Below are 18,950 nucleotides of genomic sequence, written 5' to 3'. Positions count from 1 at the left end.
TCAACAATTTGATCAGAGTGAAATAAATTATAAACAAACACATGTTGCATTCAGGTGTAATCACACCTCAATTAGGTCAACAACAGACACGTTTGATGTTAAATCCGACAAACCGGAGCTCTGAGATGAAATCCACCACGTCTTGCCAAGGACAAAATGATCCCTTATTTTGACAAAATGTTCCATACGTTTATGGGCAATTAGAGGGTTATTGTGCTTTTGGCTTTAATTGAGTGTACCTGTGCTGTAAATCCTGTGTTATTGAGGCAGCGTCCAAAATTAGCACCAGCCACCAGCCAAATGCCGGTAAAATGTGCGGTAAAGTGGCTGGTAGATTTGCTTCACTCACCATCCAAAAAACCCACAATGGTCATCTATTGAGTGGCTGGTCAAATGTTTACATTCACTAGCCATTTGACTGGTGGACAAAAAAGTTAATTTTGGACCCTGTATGGAGATCCAGGTGAATGTATTTCTTGTTATTGTGCTGTTGGCTTTTGAGTGTTCAGGTGGCTGTGCTGTCAATCCTGTTGAGAGTCAGGTGTCTTAGTTATTCTGGCTTTAATTCTGCTTAGCGGTATGTGTGCTGTGAGGGGGGGCTCTTTATGTGACTAAAACGGAGATTTGGGGTCTCCTGGAAATACTGGCATTAGAGTGGCTCAAAATATGGATGTGTGGTCCCCATTAAAGGACTCAGAGGCAGACTTCCCAGTTGAGTATTTATTTCTGGCTGTGGTCTGTAACAACAAACAATAACACAAAAGCTGCCATCAACATGACAAACAATATAACCCTCCACATAATAATATTATGCATATCACAATAACATACATACTGTACATGCAGATGCAGAACGGTAAGATTAACCAACTGCATACAGCCCCCAATACACGGCTACTGTAGCATACCATGTGGCCGACTAGCAAACACTAGCTAAAGAAATTAGCCCATTAGCAGAGACAACCAAGGCCACCAAAACAAGCATCTTAATATTATATAGATTCAGAATATATAAACAAGATATCACACTCACCTTTGGTCATTTACACACTGCCGAAACAAATGTAATCACACAGGTGAACAAACACAAGGGAAGAGCAAACCACGGTCTTGGCATGAGGCATGCACTGAGCCCAACTGACTCACTCACTGTAGAGCTTAATTGAATGCAGGTGTGATGCCTTCAAGTGAAATCCGAAATAATAGCTTCAGTGTTAAATAAGGTGAAAAGGAACAAGTGAGTGTTAAAATGAAACACAGAAACTTATAATGAAATAGACTAACATTAAAGAAGAAAATGTGGGCTTTCTAACAGTGACCATGCCCAGGGGCCCATCATGTCATAATCCACCTGGGCTTAAGATGTTGGGAGAAGTACATTCCTCTATACCGGTGGAGAGGAGTGGAACAACATCCCTAACGGAATTAAATCTGCAAATTCTCTAAATGGTTTTAAAAACCTGAAAAAAATATTGCTGAGTAAACTAGAGTAACGTGCGAGCCTTCCGTTGTCATGGTTATTGAACTTGTGTGTTTATGTTGATTGTTCTAGTTGGTTTATTTGATGTTATGTGTTACCGTATGTCCTGTTTTTATAAGACCAGGGACCATGTTGGAAATAGGTGTTCACACTTTTAGATGTCTATCCCTTGGATTTTGTTATTCTATATCCATAAAATCAATCAATCAATCAATCAATCAATCAATCAATAAGATACTCTGGTACCATAGACCTATGAGCATCCTTATGCTTGATAAGCGTGTTTGTTATGGCCAATCCATGTCTAAAGCACAGAAGTCCAATAACAGAACACTCAGATCAGGGAAGCCATCCCAACCACGCCCCTCTGAGTGCTGTGAGCATTCCAGTTTTTGTGCTTCGTCTCTCTGATGTTCCTTGATGCCACAGGGCTAAAAGAAATGATACAATTTAGGCAAACATTGTGGAAACATGTCTGTCATTGATGGGTTGAAGAGCTCAAGTCACTTCTATATTTGTCAGAAGAAAATCACAACTGGCCTTAAATGAAAGCTAAGAAAGTCCCCTTTAAAATAGGACCAAAGACAATAGTACAAAAGATTGAAAAATGTCCTGACCATTAGCCTAAACCAGGATATGCACCAGCGTCTAAAATGCAATTTACTTTAGGGGTGGTTAACTTCACGAGCTGGTAACTGTGTCACAGCTACCACTCAGGAATGGCTATCATACCAAAATATCATCTACAGACATGTATGTTATCAAAAATCATAAGCAAGGTTTGCCACCTTGAGTGGTACCGACAACTGACATTTTGAGCTCTGGCCCATGGACTATGTAAGGGATAATGTATTGTGAGCCGGTGATTACTGGCGAAATAATGACCGACAGGTGAATGATTGAGCCCGAGGCGCAGCGGAGGGCTTAATCATTCACCTGAAGGTCATTATTTCCAGTAATCACCGGCTCACTATACATTATCCCGCTTAGAACACGGCCTACAACTAAATCATTCAATAATCTGACAAAAATAATTATTCAAATAGATTTTTTAATAGCGTTTTCAATGACAAAGCGGTTTCATTCGTAATTGGCACACAAGACACCACAGCTGCAACTGGTTGGCCTAATTAGTAGTGTCTGCAGACAAAAAGCTCTTATCAACTGATTAATCCAGGGTGGCAGAGCAGTGGTCGGTTGTCAAGAAATAATGACCGGTGAATCTTGTTGATTGACCAATCAGAATCGAGTATTCAAGAGAGCCGTGTTCTAAAAGGTGAATAACCTACAGTCCTGCTTGCAGTGGAGGGAGGCGGGCTACGCTGTGTGTGGGAAGTGCTGTGATCATCAGACCTTTCTGGATGACAAAGCAAGTAGAGCAAACTGGACTGAAAGACAGTCAGTCAGTCAGACAGACAGCAACGAGTTAGAAAACATTTATGCAGACCTAACTCCAACTGAACCACCATGAGATTTGGTTGAAGTCTAGGAGGAACTTGAAAAATGAGAAAAATAACCTAGTTTGAGCTTTACGTTTTTGTACATGGGAGAGATGATACAACCCCCCCCCCCCCCCACCCCTGGATAAAAAGTAACTAAGTAACCTCTTTTTTTAATCAAATACTTGAGTAGATCCCCCCCCCTTGTACTCTTGACTTTCCACCCTGCAAAGCAGACCGTAGACAAGGGCTTAAATGTAAAGTTTGGATAAGATAAAAGTGCAATGAGTATTAAGTTGTGTAAGTTAGGCTATACACTTGATTGTATTATCTATTTGACTCATCCAAACTACTTAAAAACAGTGGGCAGCCACAATTCAGCCCCTTCATTGCATTGGCAGCAGTATACTGTACCTACTGTAACTTCCTAAGATCCCTAACTTGCATGTCCTTTGCATATAAAAGTAGATGCCTTGCAGCTGATATCACATGGATTCCAGTCACAGAATAGTGGGGGTAGGAATGCTCAACCAACAGGTTATTCCAGAGAGATATGAAATGAAAACCATGTACCAGCGTCTGCCTCATGAGAAAGAATATCTGAAAGAAGGGAACTGGTTTAATGAAAGTGAGGGGAAGTTGGTAACGGGTTTGGAGCGGAGTAATCAGTTCCCGGATTCTACACTTTCCAGTTTTGAGGTGTCTTGATGTCATTCTCTCTCAAAACAGGCTCTTTCTGTTGTGTCTTTAAGGCTCATAAGACACCACAGACCGGCAGCAAGTGACAGCAGACAGGTAGGGATAACTCTCCACAACCACTCAACTGCTCTGAAAAAAGAAACAAAGAAAAAAAAACGATTATCTCTTACAAAAATGATAAGCTTTGTGGGTTTTTTGGAAGTCTAATGTGCATTGTCTGGATTTAGTTGACTATTGTGTGTTTTGATAATTTCACACTGTTTAAATAGCACATCCACCTCTTTCATAATCAAAGAGGCAGGCGAAATCCTGTTTTATACAGTAGCCTACCATCTGAGACCTTTAAGTGTGGGGGAAAGGTGAAAGAAAAACGGTAAAGCGTTAAATGAGTAGCCTACAGCTCAATTTGAACCATGGAAAAGATGAGGTACACATTTCTACAAACACCATGCATAGTTTTTGGTAATATTTCACTAGAAATATTCAATCACGAAGATTTAGAGGAGTTTCGTAGCAATCGTTCAATCACGACCCAAGTTATAACCTTAAATGCACACCTAAATGTTACTGCTAAATCTGGTGCACACGTGTTTTTATTTCCCAAATAATGTTTGTGCTCACTGTTCTTTTTATAAACTAAACTAGAAGTAATTTGGACCAAATATCGGATTTTGATTTGACCTGTCCACTGAGTCTGTGTATGTGATTTGGTAGGCAGTAGGCACATCTGGTTGTGACAAATAATAACATTAAAAAACAAATAATTGCAGCTGCGATACCTGGTCTGTTGGTGTAACAACACTTACGATGCTAAATGGAAAGACATAGAACTGGGCCAATTAGATATGCCCCTTCCATCCTTGTTAGGCGAGAAGTTTCCTCAATCCATGTATTCCGACAGGTTGAGCAATTGGACTGTGGTACCTCTTAATATCTGGTTCAAAATGTGTACAAATGTAAAACTGGAGAGACACGCACGTCTATTAAAATGGGTGGCATATGACAGAGATTTTTTGCCAGCACAGATGGATCTGACTGAGGTTTCAACAATGGGTTCGGAAGGACATCACATCATATTGTTTGATTTCAAATAACACAAATTTGGAAAGCTTACAATACTTTATTGAGACCCACAGTTTTGGCACTGCAATAGATGACAGTTTTGGCACTATACCTGGGTAATATACCAATCGAATTTAATCCCCAAGATAAATACCTCCTCAAAATACAGTACTTCTTGTAGCCAGCAAAAAAACAATAAGAAAATGGCTAAACCAGGACCCACCAACAAAAAAAGAGTGGATAGCAATTGTACAAGAAATATACGAGATGGAAAAGCTGATCTATCTAAGATTGAGTAAGGATAAATTTGATAGGTTCTGGTCCAAATGGTTGGCGCATATGAATATTGGAAGGGCTTCTACTCCCATTTAGCCTCGGATATGCTTGTTTGGCCCATGTGTATTATCACATCGAATGTATTATGTATCATACATATGTGTATGTCTCGCTCACTTTATTTTTCATTCTCTACTTCTTTCTCTCTCTGAAGTTGATTGGAACAAGTAACCGAACAACATAACTTAACACAAAGCTAGAATTGATCTGTAGCACCCATGATGACCTGAATGTTTATCTGTTTTTGGGGCCAGTGAGGGCCCTCTATACTGGACCCAGTCGCCAGCACAGCATGCACGACTCCACACACGGTTGTTGCTACCAGTGTTGCCAGATGGGCTGGTTTTCCGGCCAATTGGCCTCGATTGGATTGTAAAAATATTGATTGTTTAAAAATATCAAAGTTTGTTTACTGTGTACTGTATGTAGCATAATTGATAGGCTACTGTGGAGGGGAGGATTCACTTGTTTTGGCCAGGTTTCCTCCTCAAATATTTTTGGGATAGTTTTTGAACAGCTTTTGACCTGGAAACCATCTAGCAACAAGGACAAGGCCATGCTCCAGCTGGCTAATACTGTGGCTAGCTTGTTACAAGGAGGACGCTGCAGCTTATTTGTGTGCTTTTACAAGATTGCTGTGAAACTATTGTCACAAATAGGCAGGTAAGTTTCGATCCCCAATAGATCACAGAGGCGAGTAAGGTTTACCACTTTATTACAAAAGCACAATACACAGTATAAAATCAGTCTGAGAGGCAAAGACTACTAGTTGACAGGCTCGTCGAAGCTGGGGTGGGCAATGAGGTAATTTAGCACTGCAGACAGCTAAGAGCAAACAGGAAAGGAACCAAATCCCACAATAGTCTACTATAATGTAGGGGAGAAATCATTTAACACTGCACACGGTTAAGGGCACACTATAGTGAGCAGAATTACTCAGTAGGCTACCGCAAGGTAGATAAAGGTCATTTAGCACTGCAAACATTTAAGGGCACACTGTTACGTGCGCCGGATCACTCCGTAGATCAAACCATTTAGCACTGCAACATTCAAGGGGCACACTGTCAAAGTTACAAAATAATGATACTCAAAATCCCACACAGGTGTAGCTGCAGGTCTGAATAGGAATGGCCTTCCTCACACACTCTTCCAACCCCTCCCCAAATCCACAAGTCAATGTAAAAAAAAAAAAAAAAAAACTTTCTCACAGACCTATATAATATAATAAAATACCAATGGTAATAGCAATATCAATTTAAATAAGTAATTGCAATAATAGGCTAGAAAAAAGGAACAATTACTACTTGCGTCCCGCCCAGTGCCTGGCCGCCTGAACTCCGCCCCTGGCGGGAGCCGTCGAAGCGCTCCGTGCCTGCCGACACCATGGGCGACACGGCCGATGGAGGCAGACGGCAAAGTGTCCCGAACTCTGAGCCCGGATGAAAGGAGAGGAGAGGAGAGGAGAGGAGAGGAGAGGAGAGGAGAGGGAGAGGGGAGGAGGGGAGGAAGGGGGGGGGGGGGAGGGGAGGGGGGGGGGGGGAGAGGGGAGGGGGGAGGCACCGCCAGTCAGTCAGGGCAGACAGGTAGACTGACGGTACGTGCACATCTACAATGGCACGGCGGCTTGCCTGCTGAAAAAGCCGCTTTGACGCTGCATCTTGATAGGCTGTCTTGCTGTATTCTCGATTCTGATTGGTCCATTTCAACATCGCGCTGGAACCGCCCCCAGCGTTTCAGCGTTTCACTGTCGCAGACTAGAGGCGGCTTGTCTCCGAGCGGCTTCACGCTCGCGGGGCGGGACTAGGGCGGGACCTTTCGTTGAAGCTACCCAATGACAGCTCTTCTTACACATTTCCTCCCCGCACCCTCCTGTGTACAACGTTTCTACAGGCTACAGCTCCAAGCTGGAAGCTGGTTTGCACGCCCACAAAACGCTGCGACACAGCGGAAAAGCGAATTTGCCATTGTAGATGTGCACGTACCGTCACGGTACGTGCACATCTACAATGGCACGGCGGCTTGCCTGCTGAAAAAGCCGCTTTGACGCTGCATCTTGATAGGCTGTCTTGCTGTATTCTCGATTCTGATTGGTCCATTTCAACATCGCGCTGGAACCGCCCCCAGCGTTTCACTGTCGCAGACTAGAGGCGGCTTCTCTCCGAGCGGCTTCACGCTCGCGGGGCGGGACTAGGGCGGGACCTTTCGTTGAAGCTACCCAATGACAGCTCTTCCTACACATTTCCTCCCCGCACCCTCCTGTGTACAACGTTTCTACAGGCTACAGCTCCAAGCTGGAAGCTGGTTTGCACGCCCACAAAACGCTGCGACACAGCGGAAAAGCGAATTTGCCATTGTAGATGTGCACGTACCGTGAGGAGGACAGAAACAGCGGCAATCAGTTGACAGCGTAATGTATAAGAGCCAGACTCACTCATGCGTATGTGGGCCAAAGGAAGACCGTCCCTTTTCACGGGAATAGCGAGCGTTGTCTGGGTGACGGGGAGTCCGGAGTCTGGACGATGGTCCGCGGTGTCCGTCTGGGATCCCACAGCAGGCTACAGGTGACAGCCACACGGAGCAGAAAGGCCAGGCGAAGATGGAGAGCGGTGGATCTGTAGGCTACAGGTGGGTGGGCCAGAAGGCAATCGGTGGCGCGGTGAGGTAAAAGTCCAATACAGCAGCCACGTCTCGTCTCCCAAACGCTGCAGCCGCGAGGTCCAATCAGCCTCTTATCACCTCCGCCTCACTCAGGTAGCCCTGATTGCAGGATCAGATACACCTGGGGACAGAAGCACAGCAGACAAAACACACCCACCCCTGCCCAGAGTCACTGTCCCATTGCAGATTCCAATACAGTAGGGGAGAGTGGGGTGAGTTGTGCCAGTGGGGAAGTTGTGCCACCCCTTGTATCTAGAAAACCATGGAAGAAATTGGTCATGTGACCACACATTTTTGAAGAGGCATCCATTTTACTCTCTCTGCAAAGAAGGGAGGCAGATGGCACAAGAGCTAAGCACATTTAAGTTCAAAAAACTGTTTTTTGCCTCTCAAAGTAAATTTTTTATGATCAAGGTTTATTTATTGTTGTGTCTGAACAATTATAGACAAGCTTGAAAACATTTCACACATGTGTTAGTGTTTTAGTAAGCTACAATATGAGGCTATACTGTTAGCATGATGTTAGCTCCAAACCAGCTATATGATACAAGTTTGTTAAAATGGTGGGGATGGGGTGATTTGTGCCAAAAGGCCTGGGTTAAGTTGTGCCAGTGCAGTTGCAGTTGATTTAGTGACATTTTATTTCATTTTGTTCTTAAATGTTTAAATAGACGTTGTTGAAGAATATTGCAGTATTGGCAAGTGTAGCCTGGCTCTGTGATAGTTGATTTTGTTCATTTTGAACATAATTTTTATTTCTGAAAATGTTGAATATGTAGGTCAACTGCTGCTACCGTTTAGCCTTGTTTAACCCTGTTATAGTACACTGGACTTTAGTGTTATCTTTATTTTGTCTTGCTTTGATATAGCATTACAGTATATGAGATGAAAATGTTCTGTTTTACTTCAGTAATCAATGGCACAATTTACCCCAACGTATTCTCTCCAAAGGCACAACTTACCCCGCACCGGGGGCAAGTTGTGCCAAGAGACCACTTTTTTAAGAATAGCCATATTTTTTTAACAGTTTATTTAAGATCCAAAGGGAGTGTTCCCAGTGGTGCACAACATCCTGAAATATATTTACATATTGTAGTTGGAGGCATTACTGTCATGCCCTCACTTTAAAGACACCTCAAGTAAAAAGTGGCACAACTCACCCCACTCTCCCCTACTACCCCCCCCCACCCCCCCCAAAGTCACCATTAAATGTCCCACTGTCGCCCCGCGACACTATCATAAAACCATGGTCGTATTCTCTGAGTGGACGGGGGAGGGGGGTGCGCCGGTGCGTGAGGATGTATCGATAAAAATAAATGTGATATGGAAACAGCTTTAGCGAATCTGTAACCAAACTCGATTCAAAAACATGCAGTTTTAACAGGATGCATTCCAACGGAATCTGTAACCAAACTCGATTAAAAAACATGCAGTTTTAACAGGATGCATTCCAACGCATTCAGGCGATAACGTAGGGTGGCATTGTGCCAAAAAAGTGAGTGATTGCCTTTGCCCTTTGCTACATTGCCCAAAAGCCGCCAGTCAAAATAGTGGTCGCCAGGCCCGTATCTAGCCTGTCACTCTAGGGTGGGCTGGTAGGGGGCAACTTTGGCGGTAGGTTGCCAGAGGTTGTGGGTTCGGGGACGGGGATTAACACATTCACTGCCAGCCATTTTTTCAATACTGTAGTTAGCTTCTGCCAAGGTTTTTTTTTGAGGATTCTGGCTCATCTTTCAAGAGCCGAGGATTCTTTTCTGTTAGGATTTTGTGAACACAAAATATCTCAAAAGAACTAATAGAATGTGTGCTTTCTCTGTCTAAAAGAGTTAGTTTGTAGAGTTAGTAGTTATGTAAGCATTAGCAGTTGAATACAGCATGGTTTCAGCGTCTGAAAATTTAAGCTGAGATAAACGGCTTTTTGTGAAATTCAACAGTCACTTTAACCATTCATTTTTGGCATCAGTAAGACGTCAGACATCTAAACAATAGTTTTGAACAGTAATTTCCTCCATAACAGCAGGAAACCCCCCTCTCCTTCAAACTCCTCCCTCCGTGTGTGTTCTTCTTGGCTGCAGCGGGCGTGTCACAAGCTCATTTCTGCTGCTGCTGCTGCTGCTCCTGTCTGCTGGCGGCCGCTGGGCGAGTCTGGATGGGGCTCGCTCATTTCTTGGGGTTTCGGTTGAGAGCTTTGATAAATCTTTTGCGATTCTGGGCTTTATGCTGCGTGTTTCAAAGTGTGTTCCACCCAGTCTATTTTTGGAACCCCCCACCGTTGTGCGCCACCAGTTGTGCTCCAGCGCGAAAGCGTTTTCGCCTACAGTATGAGAATGGCTTCCTCAAGCTTTTCCCTGCAGTTTTGGCTCGGATTTCAATAGTCTGGAGAGCACTGTCGCCACTTAGTGGGTCGGTGGAATGGGTTGTACACGTTCGGTGGCTCCAATATTTATATAGGAGATGTAAAAGGGTTAGATCCACGTCCCACCGTCAATTTTTTTTTTTTTTTTTTTAAGACGAGATATCTCGTCAACGGCAGTCAACCGTTGGATTTTTTAAGACGAGATATCTCGTCAACGGCAGTGAACGTGTTAAATTGCATTATATTCAGTGGCGCTGGAAGTACTTTTAGGTAGGAATGGACTCTCGGTGCTGCCTGTAAGGGCAGCGCCGAAGAAAATTTGACGTTTTTTGGACTTTCATCCAAGAATATTTAATTTTAAATTAACATTAGGATTATACTGTTGTGATGTCATTATTCAGTATCTTCTCCTTTTCTCACTCACTTTCATGTAACCACCTGCTCTCCCTTTAGTCGTTTTACACTACAACAGACAGCAACACAGGCATAAACACTGAACCAAATTGTTCCAGTAGGAGTCACCATTCTGTTTTGGGTCACCAAACTGTAAGTAGGAACTTTCACTCAGGTGACAGGCCAGTGTTTACATTATTATTGTCAAAACTATTAGCAAACTATGTACAAACTAACTATTTACAAAACTATTGCTATATTTCCAAGACGTTTAGTCTTATTCAAATTCAAACTGAAAAGTGACAAAGAAAACTACTTTGAAAGCAGATTGACTTACCCTAAAAATAAATAAAAATACTTCATCCAGTTTAAAATAATCAACTCCATAACATTTCTTTTCATTGGATGATCTTATTTCTCAAATCAAATTAAAGACTAGTGCAGTGAGACTTAACCATAGCTAAAAACTATTTGCCATTTAGCCTTCAAACCTATATTTACAAGACTTTTAGTCTTATTCAAACTCAAACTGAAATTAAAACTTTGAAAGCAGATTGACTTTGTTACCCTAACAAATAAATAACAATCCTTCATCCATAGTTTAAAATAATCAACTCCATAATATTCTTTGCATTGGATGAGCTTATTTCTCAAATCAAATTAAAGCTATAACTACTGTTAGGTGCCCTAAACTAACTAACCCAGTGGTCTCCAACCTTCGGGTCGCGCTGGAATTCAAAAAGGGAGATACATTTATTTTTTTTTTTTTTGGGTGGGCAAGATTAATTTTTGGGTGGGCATAGCCCACCCCTGCCCCCCCCTAGAATCGGCCCTGGTGGTCGCACCGTCGCACTAACATTACACTGTGGATGATTTTACAAGTGGAATTCAAGTCATATCTGACTAGTTTTCAATGTATTTCTCCCCACAAAAGTTAGGCTATAGGCCTACAGTATGTCTTGATATAGGCTGATGCAACTCTTGCATTTTTACATAGCCTACAAGACAGACAGGTCGGACTGGTCGGGACTCGGGAGGGAAATAAACCATTCAAGCCGTTTGCAGCACTTGAGGAAACCATGAGTTTGCTCATATAAGTGATTGTCCCAACGATTAATTAATTAATAGGCTACGGGAATGTTAGCGGGTACTTTAGCCTATGCAGTAGGCTAAGTAATAGGCTATCATCTCATTGTTGCATTTTTAAACTGGCAGATGGGGGAGAAAGAAACAATTCCACTTTTACTTGTTTACTCACCTAATTTGGCTCTCTTATACATTGAGAACTACAAATCCCCCCCAATATTTAAGCCTGATAAAATGTGTCCCCCCCCCAATAAATTTATGTAATAAGAAAACAGAGATTAGGGAGAGCAGAGCAAGGAACTAACCATTCTACTAACATGGGAGTTGATGTAAGGGGTATATATACCACTCCCATAACATGTGTGTATCAGTTAGGGTGTCGAGTCATAGTCTATTTTTAATTTGTCTTTATTGAATGTTTCAAAACTGCATGTTTAAATAAGAATAGGCTAATTATTATTTCCACCCACCACTCATTTAATTGTGTTAGTTACTTTCATGTAAAAAGTTTGGAAGGAACAAGCGGCAATGCATCCTGGGAGAAATATGCAAATGTATTTGTCCAATGTCATCCAATCACATTGCTCTCTGTCAGAACTTGTTTGGATGTCCTGATGTTGGTCTTGTTAGTTATGTTGGAAAATGCCACCAGTCTGTGTGTCTGATTAGGGGCAGTTCATTCATTCATACTGTGAGCTGCTGTGCTTTTCTTGATGGCTGTTCTATCCATATTGATATGCAGGGCCGTAACCAGGGTTCCGAAATAGGGGAGGTCCAGCAAGGGGAGGTGCAGTCGGTGGCGTAAGGGCGCCACCGAAAAAAATTGGAGTTTTTTTTCTTCCCTTTTTTAGCCATATTTAGAGTAATATATCATTTTAAATCAACATTAGGATTATACTGTTGTGATGTCATTATTCAGTATATTCTCTTTCATGTCACCACCTGCTCAGCTCTCCTGTCAACATAATTGTAACTAACAAACACAAACTGTTTTAGCCAAATTCATATCAAAATGACACCTACAAACACAGGTACACAACCCAAGCCGTACACAACACACAAAGTCATCATCGATAATAAAAAAAAAACATACAGAGGGACATTTATTTATTCCTGATAGGAACGATTGAAAAATAAAATAAAATATATTATGTTGTTTTTAACTTTACACCACCTCTTTTTGTTACTTATTGGGTCATGAAACTGAAACCATGCATATAGCCACCTGCATACCTGACTTCGGGAGCTTGGCAATTGGCATCATGCATGATTAGCCAGTAGCATCCCAACGTGTCACACAGGTAACATTACTTAAGAGACAGACTAGACACTTACTTTCTTGGTTGTTGCTAAAAAATCTGTCAGTGTCACTCACTGTCTGTCGTTCACTCGCTCACTGTCTCGCAGCTCGCTCACCTTCAATTATCTCGCCAGGCAGACAGACAGTCATCACTCACCCCCATGCTGCTGCTCTCTCGGAATCAAGTTACCGCGGACGCGGCATCAGATGACTTCCTGCCTGACCTGCCTTTCGTTTCAAAATAAAAGCGATCCCGTGTTTTTCATGCTTTTCCATGCAGATTGTTTTATAAAAAAAAAAAAAAAAAAAAAAAAAAAAAAAGCTCTCTGAAATATTAGGGCAGGTCCGGACCTCCCCGTGCTCATAGCTAGTTACGGCCATGTTGATATGTAAACTGCTACCTTGTGTTGATTTGTTAGTTGCTAACTAGCTATTTCAGTAGCCTGTACTACGAAGCTAGTTTAATGCCTTATCCGAGTAAGTTTGAGTTTAAACCTGGTTTAGCCGTACTACAAAGCAAGTTAACTTTCAATCACCATGGCAACTGAGGCTGCAAAGCTAACCTGGTCGCGACCAGGTTAGCTTCAGAGGATAAGATCAAAATCCATGAGAGACCCATATAATATCGGCTCTCTGGAGTCACTCACCATTCCTTCGATCGCCATATGAAAAATAGATTGCAGTCAACTGAGAACAGAACAAGCAAAACATTCGTGGCTCTGTAGGCTACATAATTAAATTAAGCCACTTACCACTTTATGTCTTAACAGCTCAACGATGCGTGGAGAAATATGATCACTATTAATCACCGCGGCGCATATCATGAACGGACCCTCAAATGGAGTGAGGGTGATATTCTCCTACATGCCAGAAAAGCCATACATATAATATAGATATTAGTTTAAATATGGGATAGCCCCAATACTAAATATGCAGGCTATTCTTGCATCTTTCAGCTGGAACTGTGTCCTGTAGGCTGTATGCCAATATATGAGCAAAAATAGGCTAGTTTTTATCAATGATAACTATGCCCGCATCGTCTCAATTCAGTTCAGCAGTTTTCTCTTTTATAGTAGGCTATTAGGCTTTATACTAGGCTATTTTATATATGAATTATTCGATCAGTGCAACCACACACATGAGTGATAGAGATCATTATTCATTGAGCATGCGTTTCTAAATCTATGGTCTAAATAGGCTTACAGATTGTGGAAATGTATAGACTGAGATTACACTTTTACATTTGTTGCTGCTGCCTGTATCAATGCAGCTGTATCAGACAGAAATCGCTGATCAAAGTAAATCAAATGACTGATGTGAATACAAGCTGCTGCTTTAGACAGCCCTTCAGCAGACTATCCAACGCGGATTTTCATTCTGACATTAAATCGCGGATACATTAAATATCCGCAAAAATCTCTGATCACACTGTGTGGCTGCGCTGAATGAGGAAAAGGGACTTATCGCGGATCTGTTAAACTAGCTTCGTAGTACAGAGCCCTGATCCGCTCATCATCAGGGCCGGATTAACACAAGGTGACCCAGACTTGAAGTGCCCCCCCCCCCCCACCCCCCACCCCCCAAAGTGAAATTTACTATGGCAATAAATACCACCGATTTACATGACTGTATTGCTAAAGTAGAGCCTCAACACACACACATACCAGACACAAGACACAATGTAGATGATGTGGACTAACATCATCACTAGGGCTGGGTATTGGCAAGGACCCAAGGACGATACATTGCGATACAATACATATTGCGATATATTGCAATACTCTAGACAATTTACTCAAAATTAAATAATAGAGCTAAAGATACAACACACTGTGTACCACCCAGGTAGTGTAATAATATGTACCGTAAATTCCGGACTATAAGCCGCACCGGTGTATAAGCCGCACCTTCAAAGTTGACTATTTTTTTCTTATATAAGCCGCACCGGACTATAAGCCGCGGGTGTTTTAATGGTATTTTTTGTTTTTTTTACAGTGCACACAGTGTCCGCGGTGTGGTGAAAAGAGGGCAAGAGAGGAAATTAAAACAGAAGTGGATTTATAGTTAGAAAGAGTGCTAAAGAAGAGAGAATTCCGTTTTTTATTTTTTTATTTTAGTTACTCACAGTACTATTGACCAGTCCAACTCAAAAGATATTCGGCAGTTTCACTTTGAGCTCTTGTTCCGCCGCTGTCCATCAATGGTTATGACGAGTCTCGCTGGGTACAGTACGCCAAAGCGATATCCATTGACTTTAACCTTTTCGATGATGCTGTTGTATGTTGCGCGTTTCTGTTGCACCAACGCGGAGAGGTCCTGCCGGACGAAAAAGCGCGTACCCTCCCAGGTGAGGGGCTTCTTCCCCGCAGCCTGGAGGATGAGTTGACGGTCGGGCCAGCGGAGTAGGCAGATGAAGATGGCCCTCGGTGGCAGGCCGGGGTCTGGACGTGGCCGAGGCGCCCGGTGTGCCCTGTCCACCTCTGGTGGTTTCTCGCCTTCCTTCAGGTCCAGGATGTAACACAGGATTTTGCCACGAAAGCGTCCATGTCACCAATCTCAGCTCCCTCTTTTACATTGATCAGGCGAATGTTATTTCTTTTACTCCTGCTGATTAAGTCATCAACCTGCGTGTGCAGCGTTTCGATGTTTTTGCATTTTATCCACTTTCGGACTCACTGTGTTGTTTTTGTCCTCCAGTGCGCTGATGCGCTTTTCCGCATTAGAAACTCTGTTCACGGTTGCATTATTTTCTTTAGTGAGTGAGTGGATGGACTTCTGCACGTTTTCAAACTTGTTTTCAAGCTGCTCAAACCTCTGAGCGATGTCGGACTTAATCGATAGTGTTTCACGGAGTAAAAGTTTAGCCCAAGCCGTGTATCTCCAGCCTCCAGCAGGTGAGTCATTTCCTCATTCATGGCGGTGATTGCTTCTTTCTTTCTTTCGTCTTTTTCTTTCTGCTTACCTGTGTTGTGTTATGTTATGTTATGTTATGTTATGTTGTTAAAAGAGGGCAAGAGAGGAAATTAAAACAGAAGTGGATTTATAGTTAGAAAGAGTGCTAAAAAAGAGAGATTTTTTTTTTTTGGGGGGAAAAAATCCATAGATAAGCCGCACCGTTATATAAGCCGCAGGGGCCAAAATAGGCCAAAAAACGGGAAAAAAGCCGCGGCTTATAGTCCGGAATTTACGGTACATCACTTTATACTGATAAGTTAGTGGACAAATTTAGTAAAAACTACTGAGTGTTGAGTGTGTTACTGAAAGCATCGATATGGGAAATATCGATACAGTATCGATTAGGGGTGGGAATCACCAGATGCAGAGGCCTGGCATGGCATGGCCTGCAAACATTATTATTTATTTTTTTCAATATCGATACTTGGCGTCCAAGTATCGATACAGTATCGGGAAATAAAATATCGCGATATATTGCCGTATTGATTATATTGCCCAGCCCTAATCATCACACATGAATACAATTGGGCTAATTTAATTTACAAGACTCTCAGCTTTCCAGTCACACTCAATTTCTGCAATTCCAATATTGTTTAGGGGTCCTATATGCAGAAATATTCAGAATAGGCAAAAATAACACATTCATAATGCATGCATTTTTTTGGAAGAATAAAATGGATTAGCATAAAGTGGGCATGTCTGTAAAGGGAGACTGGGGTACCAATATAACCCACTATTATTCAGATATCTTGAGGTGACAGGTCAAGGGACCCCTTTGAATATGGCCATGTGTCCGTTTTTCCCTTTCCAAAATGTTGTCTAAGTTTGGAGCAGTATTTACCCCCCTTGCTGACAAGCTAGCATGTCCTGGTTGGTATCAATGGATGCCTTAGGTCTTCTAGTTTCATATGATATCAGAAGCTTCACTCTAGCTTTAAAAATGAGCCCGCTACAACCCGGGCAGGGAGGGAGAGGTGACATGGAGGTGAGTGAGAAAAGGTGAATAATGACATCACAACAGTCTAATCTTAATGTTAATATTCCTCTAATCTGGTGACAAAGTGTCTCAATTTTTTATGGCGGCGACCGTATGGCTGGTACAATTTCAAATCGGCCAGCCTCTTTGGCTGGCGGACGCAAAAGTTAATTTCCAACACAAGGTTCAAGGTTCAAGGATATTTATCGTCATTCCAAAACATGAGACATGGAAGGGAATGAAATACGAACTCAAGGTCCTGGTGGATATATCAACTAGGATATCATAAATCATATCATAAAATATCATAAAATCAATAATTTATGAGTAACCAACTGTAGCTACTGTTGTGTGTGTGTGTGTGTGTGTGTTTGTGGCTGCTGGTGGGCACTGCTGGCGCCGTCTGTGGCTGCCGCTCCTCTGTCAGTCAGTCCGTTCTCTTTTGCTTTTCACCTATTTTCTTCTGTTTCCCCGTCGACTTTTGTTTGTTTTATCTTTATCTGTCTTCCCCTGTTCATCGTGTCTGTCTGTCTTTCGCTACTTCACTCTCCCTGCCCTCTGCTAGCCGGCTAATGGTAGCCAACAACAACACCTGGTAGCCGCCGGCTAGCGCTACACCTGGCCTGCTTGGAGCTGCCCTGCTCGCTCTGTCCCGCTAACGTTTTCTGGATTATTCACACTCTGACTTCTACTTCATTTTTTATTTTTACTGGACCACTCATTTTCCCGGATTTCCCCCTTCCTCTGGACTTCATCTCCCCCTGGCTGCACTCATCCAATTCCCCTCGGTACCTTGAGTAGCTCACCCACTTCCTGTGCTTACTCCCACTGCTGCTAACGTTACATCCCACTCACACACTATCCATCTATCCCTATGGCTCCCCTACTAAACCCTCTCTCCTATCTACTAACATTACTAACCCTTTCTATCCCTGCTAACCCCACCCTTCTGCTGCATGGTACACCCTGGTCTCCCTACCTCCCCCCCGTCCACCTCCACTACTCCTCCCATCAACTTTTACTTCTTAACAATAACTACCGGTTACCCCCTACTGCCCTCATCACTGCTCACACTGCTGACATCCTCTGCTGCCGCCGATACCTCCACCGTGGCCCCAAACACTCCTGTCATTCACATTCCTCCACTATCTCCTTCATCCAAACCATAAGCTCCCACCGCCCCCCCTCCACTACACCCCCCCGCTCTGTCAACCTGGCTAACCTCCGTCCTCTCCACCGCGCCCCCACTACTCCACCTTCCCATTCACCTACCTTCGCCCTCCTCAACACCCGGTCACTTAATAACAAAGCCCCCCTCCTGCATGAACTAATTAAGAAATTTACCACTCGAGGAAGGGGGTTGTGGCCACATTTACCACTGGTACAGGGTTTATGGCACTCGGCGAGCTACCACATAATATAAAAAATACACAATTGTAACATTCAATTCATTTATTTACAATCATTACTGGTTTCAGAATACATTTATCCTTCCGCCACAGAATATAGTTCCATACACAAGATCAATGATTGCACTAAACATTTAGTTGCCTTTGAGCCAAAAAACAACTAACCTATTCCTTAACGGGATTCACAGTTATTGATACATTGCCTGTAAAAGTACAGTTATTTAAACAGTTATCTAAAGCAGCCCGTTTTGGTGGTGGTGTGTTGATATCTGGTGACGGTAGAGTCCCAGGTTCACTCCGTGACAACTCAAGCTCAGCCAGTTCTCTCTCCCCAATTTCACCATGTCGTTCTTTGTTCACTTCACCTTCATCTTCATCTAACCACTGCTCAAAACTCAATCCACCCAGTAAATCAAACGTTACTACGAAATCGGACATTTCCTTGTTAGAGATTTGTAGACTGACAGGCTAACAGTGGGCGGAGTCAGCACAGGTGTTCTTCATTCATCAGGGAGCGGAGTGATACTGCGGTTGGAGCCGAACTGTAGATTGTTGGCCTATTTACCACTGTTGCTAGCCAATCAGAATCCAGTATTCACTCATGCTGTTGTAGAATTCTTGACAATTCACTCGACTTTCTCCTCCTCACCGAAACCTGGCAACAACCCAATGATTTCTTCTCCCTCAACCAAGCATCTCCCCCTGGATTCAGTTACATCTCTAAACCCCGCCCCTCCCTGCATCCGACCTCACCTCTCTCCTGGACAACTTCAACTTCACCCAACACGTCACCTTCCCCAC

At 42.9% G+C, this 18,950-nt stretch overlaps 1 protein-coding gene across 1 annotated transcript in view; it reads left to right on the top strand.

Annotated features, from left to right (window-relative positions):
• Positions 1-3,548: 3,548 nt before the first annotated feature.
• The window catches only part of LOC310773969 (CMP-N-acetylneuraminate-beta-galactosamide-alpha-2,3-sialyltransferase 1-like), a 38,847-nt gene continuing 23,445 nt past the window's right edge, over positions 3,549-18,950 (top strand). The window contains exon 1 of the mRNA XM_083634009.1: positions 3,549-3,714. The gene's annotated coding sequence lies outside the window, so the exon portion shown is untranslated. The remainder of the gene's footprint in view (positions 3,715-18,950) is intronic.

Source organism: Poromitra crassiceps (assembly GCF_964638095.1).
Source record: "Poromitra crassiceps genome assembly, chromosome: 3".
In the NCBI taxonomy this organism is placed as follows: Eukaryota; Metazoa; Chordata; class Actinopteri; order Beryciformes; family Melamphaidae; genus Poromitra; species Poromitra crassiceps.
Note: the sequence above shows the minus strand (reverse complement) of the source record. Positions and strands in the feature narration are given on the sequence as shown.